Genomic DNA, 21,908 nt, shown 5'->3' with positions numbered 1-21,908 from the left:
AGAATGTTGGAAACATACACAACATTTATGTGTATATAAATAGCGAAATTAATCCAGATGTATATAGTAACTGGTTAATGGCATGATTATTGCTTTCACTTTATAGAAAGACGAAAAAACGAAGATCGCAGCATTACAATTATCAGACCAACACCCCGCTGCCATTATCTCGTATTCTAGCGGCGGATCCACGGGCCGGGGGGGGGGGGGGGGACGCACCAGGCGGGCGCCCTCCTTATTTATTTGGTGTTGTTGTTGTTGTTGTTGTTGTTTTTTGGTTAAAGCATAAGAAATAAAAAGAAAAAATGGGGATGCTTTATACCCATTTTAATACGAATGTGCCTCCCCATTACGGAATTCCTGGATCCGCCCCACGAATAGGCATCAGGATAGAAGCATGCATATCTCTAGGAGAGTGAAACCCAAATATAGATTATTTATGTTTATTCGGTATGCGTGAATTTATGGAATGCAGCAATGTTATACTTTTTAGAGCACATCAGCGAATTTTGAGGACAATCTGATGATTCTTGCCGTCTCAGGATACATAAGAAGACTACCGCAGTTCACGATGTCACGTATATAGGCCCTTTAAAGAAAATATAAATAAAATTCCACAAAATGTCATTATTTATGAAAAGCATACATTCCCTCCATTTGTTTACTGGCATAATGTTAAGGGAATATTAACCCCCCCCCCTTCTTTCTGAAAGAGGTAAGTCAGTTGCTCTTTTATTTCGCTAGAAAAGTGAAATTGTATCATTTTATTTTGATTCTTTCATATTGCTGTCCATAAGTGTGGTCACAAACTGTCCGCTAGCCAATTAGCAATATAGCTGCACTGAAATTCATAGAATTTTAACAGATTTAAAGATTTTATTAAACTTCTCTGATGTATTTTACTGTAATATTGCTGAATTAACTCTGTGCACATTCTATTTGTGTTTTATTCCCTTTTATAACTTAGTTAAACGTATAAGCTTATAATATCAATTAAGAACCATGCTTTACAAAATGTATAGTTTATGTAGCGGTGATAGTTTATGGTACGCTATAACTCCAGTCGTTCCTCTCAGCTCTGCAGTCAGTGCGTGTCCCAAAGAAAATAAATGAATTATACCACTAAATTTCAAATGTACAGCAGTGAACTTAAAAGGATGCGCGACAATCAACATTTTGGTATTTGAAACTCTACCACCAAATTCTCTTTGCTCAGTGGTTATTATTGTCGAAAAGTGTATGATATTTGCCTCTCTATATCTATGTGCATTTCGTACAAATTTCGTTTATTTTGTCATTTCGTGTATGCATTGTATGTTATATTCTGTGGAAGAAAAATATGAAAACTGAATTGAATCGAATAGTATATACGTTGAATATCATACTTTCATCTGGAAAAAACACACATTGCGTGTAGGTTCCACGTGTCTCTTCACATTATATCATTATCACAGGTACTTGAGATCAACTTTGTTGATTCAACCCTTGCTGTCCATCTATTACATAATCATTTCCTGAAGTCTGCATTACTCAATATGCACCCCCTTGGTCCCTCTTAAGTATAACTGACTTTTAAAAAAACCTAAATAAGTGCTTAGGCAATATTCACTAAAATGACGTGATATAAATGTAAAGCCAAGACAATAAAAGAAGAAGAAGGAGATAAAAGTATTTCAGGATCATTTGTGCTGATAATGATTCTATTTTTTGATATGAGTTTTCTTTGATTTCTCTCCCTCTCTACAAATAAAATTTGCAAGATCGCAACTGCTGATCTATACATTTTTAACAAACATGTCGGCCTTGCTATGCCTTATCCACCTCGGAATACTTAACACAACAATGCCCGAATTTGGAGTTTGGGTATTTGTTCCAAAACGTCCATCGTGTCACGTATACTGCCGGAAACCAGGGATAGCCTGGTGGTTGTGTCGCTTCCCGTAAAGCAGTAGATGACAGGTTCGATTCCCACTTGTTCCTTTTTCCCGACATGTTAAAATGTATAGATCAGCTGTTGCGATCTTACAATGAAGTTCATCAGTCCAGGGAGACAAATTGAAGAAAACTCATACCCCATATCTTAACCCCTCTGCTTTATAATCTCTTGCTTTCAATGATATGGCGTTCGTTTTCTATGCAAATGGTATATAAATGTGGAAAAAAAAAGAGAGGGAAGAAGCAAAGTAGAAGAAGAAAAGACAGTCAAGGCAATGAAGAGTATATTAACAACATGAAGCAAACAGATTGTGAATTTGTGCGGAAACAAAATGTTCCGGTCGCTTTTTTTCTATCCCAGAAAATATCGTAAGATTTCATGTTTCGTCTCTTTTCATTGTCATTGAGTGATGATATTAGCAGCAATTACTCTACAATTTATTGCCGGTCACTGTATGACAATATTGTTTTAAACTATAGATACTATACGTGCCTAACTTTCGCCCCTTTATTTCTCAATGCAATGAAATTATTTGCTTGACAACGTTCACGAGCTTTATTATGGTTTCACAGTGCGTTTGAGTAGGCCTATAGGCCTATTAAAAGTACAGTATTATCAGCTGTTTCATTTCCCACAAACAAACTAGTGGTGCAAATGAGCGTGTAAAATCTTTAAAAATTGATATTCATGTCAGTTTAAAGAAAACATTGCAATAGTCTTCTCCGAAAAAACAAAAGTGGATAAAAGTTTACCATTCGACATTTATCTATTTCCCTAATGAGGAAAGTTTAACGACGTTTATAACGACAGACCTGTTTTCACTTTATACATAAACACACATTCTAAACTTTGCCCCCTAGCCCCCATTCTCTCCCTTGTCATTTTGCCACTCGAAATTCTTTCACCAAGAATGGCCTAGGCAAAAACAGCGAAATAAACAAATTGTGACCCTGCACCTCAAAACAAACAAAAAGTCGCCAGACATGAATTTTTAGTTAAGACCATATTCTGAAAGAGCAGACTTTAAGCTTTAAAATGATGTATAACTCAAATCAAATGGACTCTCCTAACCTATCTAAATATTGGAAAGAAAGCGCAAACTCAGGAAAAGTGTGAACTGAGAAAAGAGGCTCTGAAGTACAATGTCTATTCAAGCGCTTAATCTTTACCAAATCGTGCTGGCTGTGCGGTGAATTGGACAAAAAACAGGAAGTAAACCACCAGAGTAACAACAATGAAGGGATTATCAAATTAAACTGAAATTAAGCATGCCTCATTAACACATTCTGTCCATACACTAACGCCAACAGTAGGACTATCCTTTCAAAAGTTATTAGAGTTGAAAGTGAAGAGTGTTGACAAGGTTTTTCAGAAATGAAAAAGGGATTGTAAAGACACACCTAATCACACTATTCTACCAAAAATGTTCGAGATAACTGCTAAAAAAACACACTTTCCTGCCCGTTTTATGATACCAAATTTTAGCATAATGTAAAAGAAGACCCGCTCTTTCAGAAAATATGAAAAAGTCAAGTTCGGCTAGGTTGACCCATTTCACTTATTTTCAGACCTCACGCAAAATCAGTGTGTGCGACTTTATGTTTGTTTTGAGGTGCACGGTCACAATTGGTTCTTTTATCCACTAAGTAATGCAAGAAGTAACAAAAAGACGCGCTATTCAAAACGTGGAAAACGTCATTTATCATGCTCCGCGAAAAACTGGTAGCAAACAATTGCGTAGGCTATGCTCTGTATAGCAAAGACGCAACGAAATAATCCGGCTTTGTAAGTTCGCGAATAGAGGAAAGACATGCCAAAAGAGAAATTATCCTCCCTGTCCGACCCCTTTCCTTTTGTCACGCCCCCATCCGCACGGTCTTCATGCGGCAAACGCACTCCTCTGCATTAGCCGTAGTGGTACTAAAGCCTGGCTGGTTGCCTCAGCTACGCAATATTGTGCAGACTGTTTTCCGTGCGATCGCGATTGGAAAGGTATCGGCATTGGCAGTGACTATCGAACTACGAGCGTTCAGAAAGCGCCTGCTTGAATGGTCGGAAGGATCTCTTGGAGCGGAGATACTCTCGACTCGGCATCTCTTTCATCACCGATTTTCTCGGGATTAGCCGATCGTCACCTCGACTGCATTAGCTAGCCTGAGATATCCGGCCTTCTTTGATGTCAAAATCTGACGGTCAAGTTAAGGTGAACAAGAGTGACGCCAAATCATTCAACAAGACCAGGAGCTTCGCTACTTTCCTCGACTTTCGCTCAAGACAAAGTTTGGTGAGTTCTGCATTTGGACGGATCAAAGTTTGTAAATCAGTGATGGGGGTCGGGGTAAGATGTTGCGTGGGCGTACTCATAGTGAAATGGAATCACTGCCATCAAGGCCTGGCTGGACGCCGACAGTGCCGCTGGGCCCACGGTACTTAAGTAGAGTAACACCACGTAATTGGAACAGGACAGGTGTACGGCCTACGAGGTTGAGAGAGATTAAACTGTTAAACGGACTGTTTTTCTGTTTGGACGCTGAAAAAAGGGGGAAAAGACAACGAGAAAGAAAGAAAAAGTGGAACAATAGAATAGTGGCACCTCATAGATTTTGCCAGATCGCGATCATGATTCCTATAGGATCTAATGTTTTTATTTAACTTCTACTCGGTAATGGGAAACTCATCATTTATGGGTTACTGTCCCTGAGGAGGGCGAAAAATATGGATGAACGTTGGGAGTCTTCTAGTTTCATTACTCGGCCACCTGGCCATAGCATAGGTGAACATTTAACGTTAAGTGTGGTGTTGTGGTCTGATTGTTTGCTTATTGCTACTCCCTACTAACGTTAGATGCCTAGTTTTCACTTTTAATAAGAGACAGTTACAGTAGGCCTATAGTCAACAAATCAGTACCCCCGACATCCTTTTGGCAACTAGAAATGGCTAGTAATCTTGTATTTGGGGTCATTGACATTTGACTATTATTGTTGTGTGTCACTGTCTTTGTGAATCACAAGGATATTGCCTAGAATCTAGACTATTGCTTTAATCTTAGTCAAGGAATTGATTTCATTTACCCAGCATGATTTGATAGATCTAATCACTAGACGTAATATTTATAGACATAGCAGACAGTGTTTTGTCAGCCATAGCAGTAATGATATTTTGCTTGTGAAGTCCTGCAGAAATGCTTCTTTTAAGGAACAAGACACCAAACAAAGATAAGTTCAATCCAGTCAGTCAGATCAGTCTTTTTTTGTGTGTTCATACAGCTCCTAAACAGCTCTCAGATGACTTAATTTTCCTTTTTGAATCAGCTTTCCATTCTGAAAGTAGTATAGAAGGGCAAATTTGTACCCATGCCCATGTCAACTAGCAGTTCTAGATATTTTACTGATGATATTTCATATTCAGAACTGATAATGAGTGGCTAATAATATGCAGGTGACATCACATTAATACTTGTGGGACAAATGTAGCACTCCCTTTCATGATGGTCCATAATCTGTTTAGGATGTCACATCTGCTAACTCAATGAAATTTAGGTGTAGAGGGATCTATTTCTAGACCATATCTACATGTAAGTGGTTATGACAATGTTTATGTCCCATTTTCCTTTTTTTTTTAATACTTTGAAAGCTCTTTTATTTTGCTGTCAATGCTTTCAATTAAAGGGACTTTGTTTTTCTAGTGTATTCACTTCCATAAGAGAAGAATGGAAAATAGTTACTGTCATGAACAACTGACGACAAGTATGTTAGCCTTGTCACTCCAACAGAGAAATCTGCGCCCCTTTGCAGTTGGCACTGCTGCCCTTGATACAAAAACACTGTAGGTTGGGCAGGGAAGTCAGGGTGATGGTCACGTGGCACTTCTTCACTTGATAAAGATAGGTTGGGTGGGAAAGTTGGGTCGTTGGTCACGCAGATGTGAATTCTGTTGATCTGGAAAGGAACTTTCACTGGGCACTCTCAGTTTTCCCCAGATTTGTAAACCGTGAAGTGAAGGCAAGTTGCACCTTTAGGATTCTGTCTTCCCAAATCAATCATACATTTTAGTGTGTGTGTTGAAAAATCTATATATCAAATTCACTGGATGGTATACCAAATTCACTGGATTGTATTTTAATTTCCTTTCTGTGTCTTGAGTGGTTTAATTCTTGTTGGCATTTAAAGGACAAGTTCACCTTCATTAACATAAGGATTGAGAGAATGTAGCAATATTAGTAGAACACATCATTGAAAGTAAATAAGTTTGAGGAAAATCGGACAATCCGTTCAAAAGTTATGAATTTTTGAAGTTTTTGTGCAGTCACCGCTGGATGAGAAGACTACTGCAGTGTATGATGTGACATGCGTACAACAATATGAGGAAAATATAAAGAGAATTTCACAAAATTTCATCTTTTGAAAAAAGTACACATTCCCTTGACTCATTACTGACATATGTTATGGGTAATATTATTCCCATTGCCTTTAGAAAGAGACAAGTCAAGTGCTCTTTTATTATGCGAAAAAAGTGAAAATATGTTGAATTTTCTTTACATTTTCTTATACTGTTGTACTCATATGACATCACGAGCCTTAGTAGTCTCCTCATCCAGCAGTTCCAACACAAAAATGTTAAAAATTCATAACTTTTGCATCGATTGTCCAATTTTCCTCAAACTATCACTGATGTGTTCTACTATTATTGCTGCATTCTCTCAATCCTTATGTTAATGAAGGTGAACTTGTCCTTTAATGGATCAATTTCTTGTGTCATGAACTAAGGGTTGTAGAAAGGACTAGACTTAAGAGATATTTTAAAGTTAAATTACTTTGAAAGGATGATGCTCAAAGCTGCTACTTTTCATATCTGTGTATATGTAGGTTTGTTTTTCCAAGAATGGAAAAAATATAAACAAAATGATCCAATGTCAAAACCAGTTTTGTAAGAATTGGTTATCTTGGTTATCTTTGTTACCATGGTTATCTTATTTTTCCATATCTCAGAAAACAATAAACACAGCAATAGCCAGAATTCAGTGTACAAAATATAAACCCAAAATGATTTAAACCCAAGTAATTGATATTTTCCATATCTCAGAAAACAATTAATGAACATTACAATAGGCTGGATAATTTTCCACAGCTGACACACACTGATAGTCCTTTAACTACACTTGTAAATGTTGGTTTAATGTTTTACTTTGTGATAGTGTATGTTGTATTGCATGTCAATATGTTTCAGTTTCACTTAAATGTCAATAATAATGTTTGAGTTTCAGTTCCAGTTTCTGAAATGTCATTGTGTGTACTTGAATGCATTTGATGTATATTTGTTGTTATTTCCAATGAACCAAGAATTTCCATTCAGGACAATAAAGTAAATCAATCAGTCAATCAGTCAATCAACATGTGCATGCTTACATTATGGAACTGAGTTTTGTTGTATCTTTAATTGCCTGCATCTGCCTCAAATGAACTCCATACAAAGCTTTATAAGCTCTGGCCATTTGTTCTGTAGAGATCAAAGTGATCTCATATTCATTAATTCAGTATGTTGATGTATGTGTATCTGTGCATTCATCCCTGACTGAGAATCAGGAACATGCGCACTTTTACGGTATGTTCCATGCACATGTTGGACCCTGAAAATAGTAGAGCTTCATTTAATGTGCTATGTAAATGTTATCCAACTAATTGGGATTTTATTGCACTTTTCGGACTTGAATGAAGGTATGGTGGCTGTCATGGCAGTGTACTGATCAATCAGCAGATTGCCTCGTGGGAAAGACAGTGCTCCGCATGATACTGCAAAGGGAGAGAGTGCGAGTGAGAAAGAGACAAACGAGAGAGTGAGAGAGAGAGACAGAGACAGAGAAAGAAAAACAAACAGATGGAAAGACCAGTGAAATAAAAAAGAGAAGGAAAAAGAGACTGAGAGAGAATTGGCAGCCAGCTATAAAACTTCTAACAGTAGAGAAATAATCTTTATAATCATATTCAACAATACCTTCTTTCTGTTCTATTGTAATTTTTTTTTATTTCTTTTTTTTTTTTTTTTGCTCCGATAATGGTAATGATAATCACCAGTGATAAATGTTTGTTGTATGTTTGATGTGTGTCAATATCTGTAAACTTGAAAAAATAGCTTTTAAATTGGCTGGCAGAGCAGAGCTATGTCAGATCTAATAACTGAGGGTTAGAGGAAAACTGAATTGCATGATGCAATTATATATATTCAAGTTTGCTGCATACCACTTTTTGTGCTCTCTCTTCGTTCATCACACCATTCTCACATTGTGGACGCTCGTCACTCTAGCATGTGTAACTGTGCCTTTTTATTCTCACTCTAGCTTGTGAGATCCAAATGCAATTTCAATCCAATCCTTTTTGAGGTAGCCATGAAGATCTGTTCTGGCAAGCTGCAAATAATGACAATTGGTATATCTGTAATTTATGTATCATCTGACAAATTACATTTCCATTCCTCTCATGCTGGAAGAACATAACCCCCAAGAGAGCTAAACTATAGAAACCTGGTTATTATTGATGTTCCCCCGCTGTTTGGCGATCTTTCCTCCGTTCCATCTAATCTTACTCTCGACCTACCTTGGAGGTTTTTTCATTTAATCTTGTCGATTTTTTTTTTCTCAGATATATTCCAATTTTCCTAGGGCCATTCTAAGCATGCAAAGGATGTGCTTCTTGAATGCCTCCTATGAAAGGGGAGTGGAACATGATATAAGCTTCATCCAAAGGCTGAATAGTACAAGATTTGGTGCATTGCCATGGTAACAGACAGACTGGAGTTGAGGATGAGGGGATCATTGAAAATTGCTTTATGGAAGCCTAATCATGAAATTAATACTAGATGTATTTACTCATACAAGTAGAGGCCAAGTCAAATTTTGCCAAAATCTCGCAGAATTTAGAAAATGAATATTTGCATTTACTGCTTTCCTGGATTGATTAAATTGTTTATTACCACTTTGACCATCAAATGTGTGGAGATAGGGAATCATTAAAGGGATCGTAAGTTTTGGTTGAGACCTAATTTCAGGTTTCTAACATTTTTGGTGAAATAGTGAGAAACCTCTTACAAAATATGAAAGAGCATGTAATTCTATGAGGAATTCAACGTTTATATGATGAAAATTGGTTTTGAAATGGCTGAGATATCCAAAAAAGAGTGATTCTAATAAAGTGTGGGACCCACACTTTATTATGATTGCTTTGTTTTACTTTATTTTTGGATGTTTCAGTCATTCCAAACCTGATTTTCATCAAATAAACTATGAATTCCTCTTAAAATGGTATGCTCTGTACTGTATCATAAGTGTTTTCTTGGTATCTCGCAAAAAGTTAAAAGCCCAATTCTCATCTCCACCAATACTGTTCCATCCCTTTAAAACTACTCTTTGAAAGCTTATTTATGAAATTAATACTATTACTCATGCAAGCAGGTGCTATAAAAGTCAAATTTTGCTGAAATCTCCAGGGTTCGAAAAGGGATTTTCTTGGATTGGTTTTATTTGTTATCACTTTGACTGTCAAATATTTGCTCATGATAATGAAACAATCCATAATGTAATTGTAAGATTTTTTGGTCGCATGTCATCATCATGCCTGCACTACACATGTGCATGTACAATGTATGTTATACTGAATAATTGCTTCTTCTGCACAATGATGATATTAATTTTAAGCTTTGCCCTGACCATTTGTCCAAACTCCAGTATGTGTGAGCTGGAAAATGAATACCAGTTTACCTATCATGAGTAGATACAGTAGTACACTGTAAATGTGAGACGGTTGTCATCTTATTTGGGGATGACTTGCGCAATTCTAACATTTCCAGATCATGCAAATCCAAAATCAGATATGTAGGATGATATTGTAATGTTATAATACAAGATTAACTACATGTTCATAATGTAACACCCTATGGGAAATCTTACCTTTTAGAAGCATTTATGAGCAAGAAATCTCATCAAAGCTTTCATATATCTGTATGCTATATCAGTGGATATATCCAGAACTTGTCATGTGTATCACTTTTACATCAAAGGGACTCTTGATAATGCAAAAAGTACTTTGCATAGATGTACTCTAATGACTTCAGCAGACAATCAGCAAATTGAAATGAAATACTGTCTTGTAAATAAATGGATATAGTGTAAAGGGTGTTATTTTCATGAGGGTGTACATATGTAATTCTTGCAAATTTCGCAAATCACTTTTGTGCCGCAAGTTTAACAGAACATGAAAGTATCATGGACAGGTATGGTGTCAAATCATGAAAACAACATCTTGCAAAAGTGTCTGTGATATCCTCATTTGCAAAAATACCTGTGCACAAAAATAACAGCTTTTACAGTATATGTTTGCATGGAATTTGCATGCAAGTTCTTGTGTGTGTGTGTTTGTGTGTGTGTGTGTGTGTGTGTGTGTTGAATGATGAAAATGTGTTGGGAATTGGGTGAAAAAGGGGGAAAGTGTGTTCATGGGTAGTGAGGATATGGGGAGTGAGGATTTGGAGGGACCTCCCTGTAATATAAAAACTTGGCGCCTACCCCAAGTCTGCAGACTTGTGTTAGATTTTAAATCAAGATGCTTAGGTCAGGAAGTGACTCAATGTTTTGTCCACCCTGCTGGAAATCTTGTTGGCACAAGTAAATGATCACAGTAATTAAGTTATCAGACCTGTATATGTTTTATTAGTTCCTTTTAGTCAAGGCAGACATGTGGTTTGAAGCACATTTACCACATATTAGGTAAGAGGTCATTTGCCATTTAAACAGCTTCCTGTCAACTGCTGATAGGGACAAGTTCCAGCTGACGAGACAGGTGAATTGAAGAAAAAAGAAAGAAATCATGTTTTAAAAGTGAAAATATTAACACAAGTGCAATCTTGACGAAATGACCATTTCGTTTTCATTAATGAAAATATCATTTCATTTATGAAATGACTGATTTCTTAACGAAATATTCCATGCAACACGTGGTGCTCCATGGTCTTTGTCCATGGTTTAAACCATGGACAAGATTGTACCACCTTCATGAATTTGGGCCATGGTGTACATTGTACACGTACAGTTTACATACTTGCCAACTAGTAAGATTTTATCAGATTCAGTAAGATTTTTTACATTAAAGATAGCAAAATCAGATTTTCTGTCAGAGAAATCAGATTTTTAAAAAATATTTAGATATACCTTTCATGTGTATTTTCTGAAGATTTGACTGAAAGTAAGATTTTTAACTTCAGTTTGCATATATAATAAGATTTTTGCAATCTATGAGTAAGATATTTCATCTTGAAATGTTGGCAGGTATGAGTTTAGAGCTGGTGCCCTTTACCAAGAATGTCTTGGCAGTAACTTCATGTATTTATTGGGCAAGTGTTAATGAGGTGTGTGTCTTTGATTGAAGGAACTATTTTGCAAAAAAAACCCCCAAAAAACAAGCAAGTAACCAAACAAACAAAAACAAATGAAAGGGAAAAAACTACAGCAATCTCATTTAGAAAAGACAAGATTTGTGCCTTGATTTGCTGCTTGATATTAGGCCCGTTCACACACAAGGGAAAAAGTGCGATTTAAAAATCGATTTTCTTATCGCGATCAAAATTTCGAATTTTTTTCCAGTGTGGACAGAAAAATCTCACTAATTACCGCGATCCTTATCGCGATCCAACTCGCACTATTAGTGCGATTTTTCACAATAATCGCGATTATTTTGCCAAGCGTCGTGTGTGTGAGCGCGATCGAGATTCGGAAATCGGTATTTTTAGTCCCATCGTTCGCAGCGCGTGCGAAACTCTATTGGGACTGCGGGGTCAGTCTTCGGTCATGCAAGATTCGCGCATGCGCAGTTTGGCCACTGATTGTTCTTTCCTTGCTGCGAAGTGCGATTTTTCCCTGTGTATGAACGGTCGAAAAAAAAATCAAAATTTGGATGGCGATTGAAATTTCGATTTTCGTTGTTTGTGAACGGGCCTATTAAAAGTGTGGTTACACTGGACAAACTCATCCATCGTTTCCTGCAAGATTTGTCATTGTGTGTCATCTGTAGTCATCAAGCACATCCAGTATGTGTAACAAGTGTATGGCAAAAACCCAATAGTTGAATAGTTTAAGGTTTGTGTTTCATCCGTATTTCTGTACAATTAAATAAATTAACTGTATTTGTACACCTTTCTCATTCGAAGCACTACATGTAATTCATATCAGAAACTCACTGTATCCTATCCTAAAATGATCTATGCAATACTATAACCTGCTCTAAAAGGAAACCTTCAGAGTACATGTTATACACTGTATGTGTATTTATGAGCAGTTTTTATACACAAATGTATGTAGGGATTCTATGCCACCGCCACAAAGTGTCGCCATAGGTGTTATGTTTTGGTGTTTGTGTGTTTGTTTGTTTGCTCATTTCCATCTAAGCAGATGGCTGGATAGCCCATATTCAGCTATGTTAAGCTGGTAGGGTCCAGTTTGATGTGAGGTGGGACCACTTCACAGGGTTAAACATCCTGACAATGACTCTTTTCGGAATTTTGGGGCTATTGGGTCAAGAGTCAGGTGTCAAAGGTCAGGCTAAAAGGCTACAATTCTATCATGTAATGCTGAAATTACACTTTTTTTCTCCATACCTTGGAGATTACTTAATGCATAAACTTAATAAAAGCAGATAAGGATATACTTAAATGCATTACTACACAATGATTCTGTAGGGAAATTTTGTGGCCATGGGGTCACAGGTCAAGGAAAAATGTTTAAATGTCACAATTTTTCCCATGCTTTGAAAAAAAAGCTCATAGTATTTTTATGAAAATGGATGTTGCAAGTTTGAAATTTGAAAATTGTGGGCCATGTTGTCAAAGGGCAAGGATCGAAGGTCAAGTGAAAATGCTCAAATCCCTGAATTTAGCCATCCATCCTAATGAAATAGATCAAGGAAATTAAACACTCAACACATTTGTGACAAGCATGTCATTTTAATTTTTTGTCGGTTACAGTATGTAAACCTTTCGTCTCATATTGTCAAGACATACTGTAGATGTATTGGGAGAACCGTGCATTATGGGGGAGACACACCAGTCGCCATAGCAACATTTCCAGTTTACATTATTACTACACTTCATGACATCATTATGAGTGACAATATAGACAAAAAGAAAACATATAGAGAATTCGTTCATATTTTCACTTTTCTAGCATAATGAAAGGGCACTTGACTTATAAACCTCTTTCAGGAAGCAAGGGGAATTACACTTGTATGTTATCTCTGTCAGTAATAAGTCCATGGAATGTGTACTATTCATGAAAAATGAAATTTTGTGAAATTCCCCTTAAATATTTTCTTTATATAGTTGTCTAATATAACATCATAAACATAAAGTGTAGTAGTCTCCTTACCCAGCCAAAAAAAAAAAAAATATAATAATAATAATTGTAATTTTGAACAAATTGCCAAATTTTCCTCAAACTTTCACTAATGTGTTCTATTAATATTGCTGCTTTCACTCAATCCACATTGATATTTAGGCTTTGGTTTCCTTTGAACACCTGTGGCATTTTATATCAAATGCTTTCTAGTTAGTGTGTCAGAATACTTTGAGTCCTTCTTTCACTCCTGAAATAAGATTGATCCGATTTCAGTCCTGTACACTTTGGTCTCACCATCAGTAGAATGGCGCATGCATGAGAAGATTGATTCAGAAAATGTGCCACTGGATCAGTTCTCCAGTTTGAATGAGGCTGGACATCACAGTACATAAAGCATTTTTCTAGAAGTGCTGTGAAACTGTCTGCGAGTACATACATGTAGATATGTCACCCCTACAACAAAAGGATCCGAAAGTCGGGGAGGACATTTTTCGAAAATGACAGGACATTATTCCCATACTCTTCTACTTTAATTTCATATATAGCACAACTCATAAAAGTACTCGGTTGTGGAAATATCAATGATTTTATTAGGGCATGTCAAGTGGTCGAGGAAATCAGAGTTTCGAAAAAAAAAGCCATGAAAGTTTTCCTTGCGACGCTAACATGATCAAGGGGAGGCGAGATAGTTTTCACCGCTTGACAATAGAAGGTATGCTCCTAGCGACCTCCGTGATGTTCATTCAAGCTTAGTGCCAGCAGTCTACACATGACCAATCAGTAATCAGGATGCCACGCACTGACCAATAAGACCACTCCCTTGTTGCTAGGGGTGGAGTCTAGTTGTGGCGCTAAATCCAAATCTTCGGACACGTTTCTGTTACGTTGAAAGTCAGAAAATCATGGCCCAGAAAAACGCTAATTTCTTGCCTTTCGTTTGATCATTTAGCTTCAAAATTTCGGCAGATGATAGACAAAACATTAGACTACAAAATTATGCCGAAAACAGAAATCCGATTGTTTTGACCAATTTTGATGAGGTGACTTCAAACTCGATTTTCTCAGCTCAGCCGTCAGCGACTTTAGGATCCTTTTGTTGTAGCGGGTCACATATTGTAGACATTACTTTTTTCTTTGCTTCCTCGCCTGAGAGTGCTGCTTGAAGCTGCTATGACGTAACCACTATTGCTACAGCAACAAGATCACCTCAGAGTGCTTTTCATGCTGTCAAGCAACATTACTGATGGATGACCACATTTGAGAATAGTCTGAAAGTCAGGAAAGCAGTGTATGGAACAGCCTTATGGCTTCCTTTGAACAACATCAACCCTGCTTGTAGTCCGAGAATGGAGAACTGTATCTTGGCCTTCTTTTTTTTTTTTCCTTTTTTTAATAGATGGGGCTTAACTGGATGCAGGGAGAAAAAGATAGAAAAACTTCACAAAAATACATGATGATGAAAATTTTCATAATGTATTGTTGGTACTACGGTTATGTACAGACCAAAAGACTTCAGCAAAGGTCAACTTACATTTGAATTGCATCAACTTTTTAAATAAGTTTTGGGAAGCCAGACAAAAATATTTGTGTAAGTTTTTCTTTTATTTTGGAAATATCATATAAGAAAATATGGGAAAAAATTGGAGTACAGAGGTACATTTGCAGTAGCTGTTGCAGAGTACAATGTATCTATAGACCGATTCAAGCGACTGTTCATGGAAGTGCGCCCTCTTAAGGCGACGCCATAACTGGGGGCCAAACAGGCCGGGTCGGGCAAGCGCCCTGCGTGCGTGGCAAGGGTGCCAGCGGCAGCCAGTGCTTTTACCACCCAGCGCCAGCCGGCCAGCTAGCTATCTCTGGCGCTGGCAGCGATCGACGTATCTGGCTTTGTGACAACTAGAGTCTACATTTTTTTTTTTTTCGCTAGCTAATTAAAAATAAACAAAATCACACAACTTATACTGACTATGAGCGAATGGGTAGATGACAAACGGCTGTAGCCAAAACTTGAATTTCAAGGTAAATATCGGTACGATCCGTGAATGTTTGTAGACTATTTCTTTGGTGATGACTTGGGTACTCGCGTGTAAGCCCCGTATATTCACATATGTGTAAGAGAATAAGAACCGCTGGGGAGAATTATTGCTAGGCGCAGGCAGACGTCTTGCTAATAAGCCTAGGCTGTTGACAAGTTAACTGATATAATTAAATACAAATAATGAATAAGAATCTTGAGCTAGATGTGGCACAATAAATTGCAAGTTATTAGTTAACTTAACCTTTTTAGGGCAGGCTTTTGCCTTTACTCGGGAGTGTCGGGCCCGCAGGGTAGAATCTGTCTAACGTTAGACCTTGTCTAGAAATCTAGGCAAGAGTCCAGACTAGATCTAGACCTATTGACTTCTAGAACCCTACATCCTATATCATTTTCGGCTGTCGATAACTTTAAGCAAGCCTAACTAAGTAAACCAAACGGAATATAAATCTAGGCGTTTCTAGGCCGTATATGCCTAAACTTAAGTTACGACTACGTCGCCTGATGTCTACAACCAAAACTTCTACTGTTCTAGGTCTAAGTAACCTTGCATAACATCATGCTAACGCCTAATATTATAATCTATAAAAGCGATTTCAAATCATACTTTGTTAGTATGATTATGAAACGGATGTTTGCCACCATCCATTCAATTCAATAGTTTATTTATATTTATGAGTATCACTTTATCAACAGTCAAATTCAGAGTTCCAGGCCAAAATTGAATAGGCCTATGGTCAATTCAGTGCTGAACATTGAAGAAGTGAAAACAATATAAGAATTTAATGCATCTTGAAACATTTATTTAGCTGTAGTGTAGGCTGTAATATGTTTGTCATAATAATAAAGTCTAGCCAGGAAGTGTATTCTAACTTTGGCAAATACGACACCAAGGATTTAAAAAAAAAAATCAAAAAAAAATCAGTGAATTATCAAATTCTTTGATCTAAACTTGTCTTCTAAGATGAACAACATATTTTATGAATATGCAGTCAGTGATAACCTGATTAAACAGAGAATCTAGTCGACATAGTTTGTTTCGAAATCTGTGCATTTTTATACCGTTGTATTTCACTTAATTGTCTTTAATTTTGCCTTAATTTATCATGCGTCAGCGGTGTCTGAAATTCACACACTGCCGTGCAGCTTCTATTTCCATTTTTTCTGTTATTTATGCACCCAACAACTGCACAATGTGATTTCCCGATCCTTCCTTTGAAGCTTTCAAAGTAGATCAATATGTCTGAATCACTCAATTTGTCCAAAAGAAAGGCATTAAAAACCGCTGAATGACTTTTCCACAGTGAGTAAACAATCACAATATTAGCGCGGCGCCGGCGGTTGCCGGCCGTGGCGCAGTGGCCGCGCCCGGCTAACTATGCGCGATGGGTACGCTAGGCTGCTGAGCTGCAAGTGCAACTCGCTGGGTAGCTAGCTCGCTGGAAGCCCCCGTTGGCCCCCAGTTATGGCGACCGTTATAGCGCCGCTAGCGGCAGTAGGTGAATAAATAGGTCATCGAAATTGAATCGGTCTATACAATCAACCAATATTTCTCTTTTTGCAAGCGTTAAAACATACATTTTGATAAATGAAAATTATCATTCTCCCTCAAATACCTTGTCTCAGACACCTAAATCTGTACCATGAGCTTGCTTATTACAAAGGCTTCAGTAAGGTGTTTATAATATTGATCAACTCTATGGCCAGTCTTACACTTCTTGTGTAACATACATGTATATATGTATATACAACAAAATTTAAAAAATCATGACATAAATGTGAATTAATATCAAGACTGTCTGCTTCTTTATCAAAAATGTAGACAGGTGTAATAGTTTGAGAGTAGATGTTTTGATCATTAACCCGTTGAGGACTGTTTAATTTTGCTACAACACGCATTTCCCATAGACCCCTGCCCGAGTATACTCGGGACTCGTCCTCAACGGGTTAATGAATTGTACACATTGATCTAAATGGAACAAAGGATATAAATTTGAGACATGCTTCATGGGACATATACAGAGCATATCAAAAAAAGGTACACCTGTAATCCAACTTTAGAGGCTTACCATTTCATAATTGTCAGCTAAGGAGAGTGTAATGTTGGTTGTGACGAAAGAGACTGAACCCTTCCTCTTTCCATTGATACCTAATTATGTTGACAAAGGTCACACATTACTGAGCACATGAACTTTAAAGACAACAATGACAAATTGCACTTTTTACACATTTGAGTGTCACATGAAGGAACAATGAATGTCTCACTGAATGGATGGGATAAAGTTGGATTACCTTTTTTTTATACGCTCTGTTTAGCAGTCCTAATGATGTTGAATGTGTACAAAATTAATGTTTAGTTTTTGATATACAATCTTATCAAAACTTTTGTGTTGAATTTTTGTCTGAGAGTGTTTTCACATGTAGCAAGACTAAATTGAGTAATTTGAAACATGATTGTAATGATACATCACTAGAATCACTTAAAATCACACATTTTTGCCTCGTGAATGTAAACTGGAATTGCAGAAGGTGACTTGAATCGTGATTCCAGTCGTGTTTCAAATGATGGTCTGGAGGTTTTTTCCAGTCATGATTTGCCAGCATTACCGAACGAAACAGTCATACAGTATGTACGGATTGACCTCCCTATGACATGTTATAGGGGGTGGATTTGAGCTTGCAGTGACCTTTCAACCTCTTTGAATCTCCAAAAAAAAAATACTGTGCTCCTCAAATGCTCGCTCTAATGTACAGTCAAAGCACACACTAACTACTCAAGAGTGATTGATGGGAACTCAGAAAGAAGCCACACCTAGCTCCCCTCCTCGCTTTGAATTCAAAACTGCAGAATCTGTTGGTCATGTGTACAAACAATAATTCAAATCGTATACAATTGTTATTGTAGTTTATACTGTAAAACCAGAGATATATGTGGCATTAAATTCACAAATTAGAATCAATCTTTTTTGTGCTTTGAAATTTTTGTGATTTGCCAGTGGCATTCAATGTCACTCATGTAGACAAGAAATTTTGCCCACATTCTAATTTCATGAATCTTAGCTTGCTAAATTCGCAAAAATTTCATGTACACAAAAATTTATGATTTTGCAGTGCATTATTACAGCTGTGATAGCAACTGAAACTGACTTGCTTTCTTGTACTGAGCAAATGTTGTGAATATGTGAAACAATTGGTGACAAAAGGTAATTACTTCTACAATTTAAGTGAATATTTCGGTTTATAAGTTGATTTAGTTCTAAGTGCGCTTTCATTTTACATATCGTCGCTGAGGTGACAAGACCTTGTATCTCAAATTTTGGTGAAAATGACTTTTTTGCATTAGTGGTCAAATAATCGGTTAAGTGATGTCCTGTCCAAATCCCAGCTGTCTTACCCCAAAAATGAAGCCACCACGGCATGTCAAAGGAACGGCTATCCCATTCAGTATAGTGCTTTGGCCGCCATGTTTTTTGGCTCTCCTGAACATTTGACATTTTTGAGATACGAGGTCTTGTCGCCCCAGCGACGATATGACATGAACTTGCCAGCTGGTATGACCATGTTTTGTTCAGATGTGCCAGCAAGCAGGCAGCAACGCCATGCTCAGTTAATAATTATTAGCATAAATGGCTGAAGAAAATGGCTTGTTTCATTTAATACCCAAATAGTGATTTTCAGTTTTTCATGTTCCTGTTTGCTTGAACATTTAAAAGCGAATTTTGTAAAGATACAAATTGTATTGCAACTGATTGACAAATTGCCCTACATCGACGTAAATTTCATGAATTTGGATACAAATTGTAGTATCTCAGATGTAATAAAAACATGGTTTTAATAGCAACAGGAAATTTATTTGTATGACTTTTTCATTCTTTTTTTTTTTTTTTTAATTTAGACCTGTATTCAGAACATTTGTCATGAAGCAGTGACAAATTTACTGGGTATTTAATATGGTTTAATGACAATGATGGAAAATAGAGCATGCAGATGATACTGATTCTCATCAGTGTCAGAGAACTATACGGTAATTCCCATTGGGATAGAAAAAAATTGTGAAGTTACCATGAAAGTTGCCTAGCAACTGTGATGAATTACACAGATACACAACAGAACAGATACACTGTCAAGCCAGAATGGAGGAAGTTAAGGAGTTAATGTGTTTGGTTGCCAATGGTCACCAGCTTGGAGCAGTGCCAGCAGGATGAAGGCAAAAAAGATTAATGGGAGGTCAGCTTTTCACAATGTCAACATCTATGTGATTTCTCTCTTGTTTGTGTAATTAAGATCTAATCATTTCAGTGGAAATCTCCCGTGACCTAAACCAAGTACATGACTTCTATTCTGTCAGGAGGAACTGTGCCATTAAAACATAAGCAATCCCAAGAAGCAGCCCTGAGCAGAGAGTAAATAGAGAGTACTCCCTGAACATATTCCGCAGGGTGCTCAGTCAATCTGCGACTTGACACCTTGGAAGATATCAATCATATAGTATCTGAACTAAATCTACTGCTCACGGAACCGAATCACTTCCTGGCATGGGGCCTAGTCTGCAGACCAGTCTCCCCTCTGCTGGAAATGTATTTCTGTATCTATGAAAAAGGGAGAAAAATCATATTTTTATTGTTTCCCTAATGTATGCATCGTTGTTGTCATATGTACTTTTTTTTGTGTGTGTTTTTGCACAATCTCAAGATGAAAGCAGATGAGGGTATTACAACTTGTGTACCCTCCAGGAAGCTTACAGATAAATCATATAATTTTTTTTTTTTTTTTTTTTAGTTTAAGTGTAAAATCATGTCGGTACAGCTCAGTGTATGTAACTGAAAACAACCAACTGATTATTGTTATTTTGCTCTCAATCATATGTACATAAATACTCTATGGGTGCCAAAGCCATTTTTTTTTTTTTTTCTGTAAGCTGGTCATTTGTTGTATACATCATATTACCTGGCTGCTTACTGCATGTATTACAGTGGCAGGTCTTTAAGCTGTACTCAATTAAGTGAAGCAGTGATGTAAAACTGGGATGACTGAGCTGAAGTCAAGGTTGAGGAGACAATAAAGGAGCCAAATATGTTCACAATAAGGGAATAAGAGACACAAAGCAGAGTGCCCCTGAGTCAATTTCACATCCAAGCATTTCCTCATCGTGTATTTTATAGCATGTAGTGTGCATCAGTAGTGCATTGTTTTTGACAACATTTTTTTGTCGACTCAAAGATATCACATCCTGGGTGCATGTCCAATCATGTGCAGATACAACATTCCAACAGGGTAAAATGTGTACTGTAAAAGTGGTTTCATTTGCGTACAGATACTTTCGCGGTTTCCATCGGTGCCAACTTTTTCGCGTGTGTTTAAATTCGAGGTTGGCAAAATCTGTGAATTCATAGTCGGCGAAAACTGTTTTATTCTGCACATGAAAACCTAAACTATAATCCAATCATTCTTTTATTTATTAAATAGAAATTAAAATTAAATGCAGGCTTACCTAAAATCCCGTCTCTCGAGTAGTTTATAAATGCTTGTACCTACCGGAACATTGCGCGGTATCGCTGTGTGTGTGTGTTGACCATGCATCAATACACTCAATGCGCGGAATCTTTGTGTGTGCATGTGCGCAACATAAGCGTTGTAACAAGAATTTAACATATTCGCGTGATGTTAAATTCGCAGTTCAACTTCAAAGCGCGAAAAGCGCGAAAATAAAACCACCGCGAAAGAAACTACTTTTACAGTACATGAAAGCTGAAATGGATCCAATCTATCTCTGGTGAACATAACTAGGTGATTTAGAAGTACATGTACATTGTATGTAGAATATAGACTACATGTATTTCAGCTTGTTTCGCCAGTTTGAGTCTGATCATATGAAAAGTAAGACTATGTCAGAATAGGTTTGGAAACTAGTGCAACATTCACGGTTATTGGTGCAAAGGACGTCATGCATGTGATGAAGCTTTAATTAAGTGACATGAAGTGAATTATAGCATAGGTGTGACACAAATGACTCAACTAATGTACTATTGTAATTTATATGTCACACCTATGGCCATATGTTGAAAACTCATTACTGGCACTGGAAAAATACAAACACATTTACATGTAGTGTTAAATGATGTTAAACAAGGAAAAGTCAGACAAAATAAATGTCTTGAGTGATTTTTTTTTTCCATGTAGATATTATGGCTTATGTATCTATTTTTTAAAACTATTTTTGGTCTCCTTTTAATATTTGAATGAGTGAGTACTAGTAATATTTTACAAATTTGGCATGTTATACAGATTAGAAGTCAATATAAACTTTGAAATAAATGAGATTGTTTAATTCACGTAGGCGGTTTTCAAAGATTTCTCCATGGGTATGTTCTTTGGCTACCCACAAAAGTAATCCTGCAAAAAGAAGCATAATAGATTTCCATCAAATTGCAATTTAAATGTTGCATCTAGACTGCCTGGTGGTGACATCCAACAGGACTACAGATGTACCAGTTCATGCGAGCTTGCCATTTACGGGTGGCATTGGCCTTGTAGGTGAAGATGGACAGAAAGTTTTGGAGGTT

The 21,908-nt window shown here is 37.0% G+C and overlaps 1 protein-coding gene across 1 annotated transcript in view; it reads left to right on the top strand.

The window, feature by feature from the left end:
• The first annotated feature begins 3,993 nt into the window (after positions 1–3,993).
• The window catches only part of LOC140229250 (excitatory amino acid transporter-like), a 142,577-nt gene continuing 124,662 nt past the window's right edge, over positions 3,994–21,908 (top strand). The window contains exon 1 of the mRNA XM_072309526.1: positions 3,994–4,220. The gene's annotated coding sequence lies outside the window, so the exon portion shown is untranslated. The remainder of the gene's footprint in view (positions 4,221–21,908) is intronic.

This window comes from Diadema setosum, chromosome 5 (genome assembly GCF_964275005.1).
Source record: "Diadema setosum chromosome 5, eeDiaSeto1, whole genome shotgun sequence".
Taxonomy (NCBI): domain Eukaryota; kingdom Metazoa; phylum Echinodermata; class Echinoidea; order Diadematoida; family Diadematidae; genus Diadema; species Diadema setosum.
Note: the sequence above shows the minus strand (reverse complement) of the source record. Positions and strands in the feature narration are given on the sequence as shown.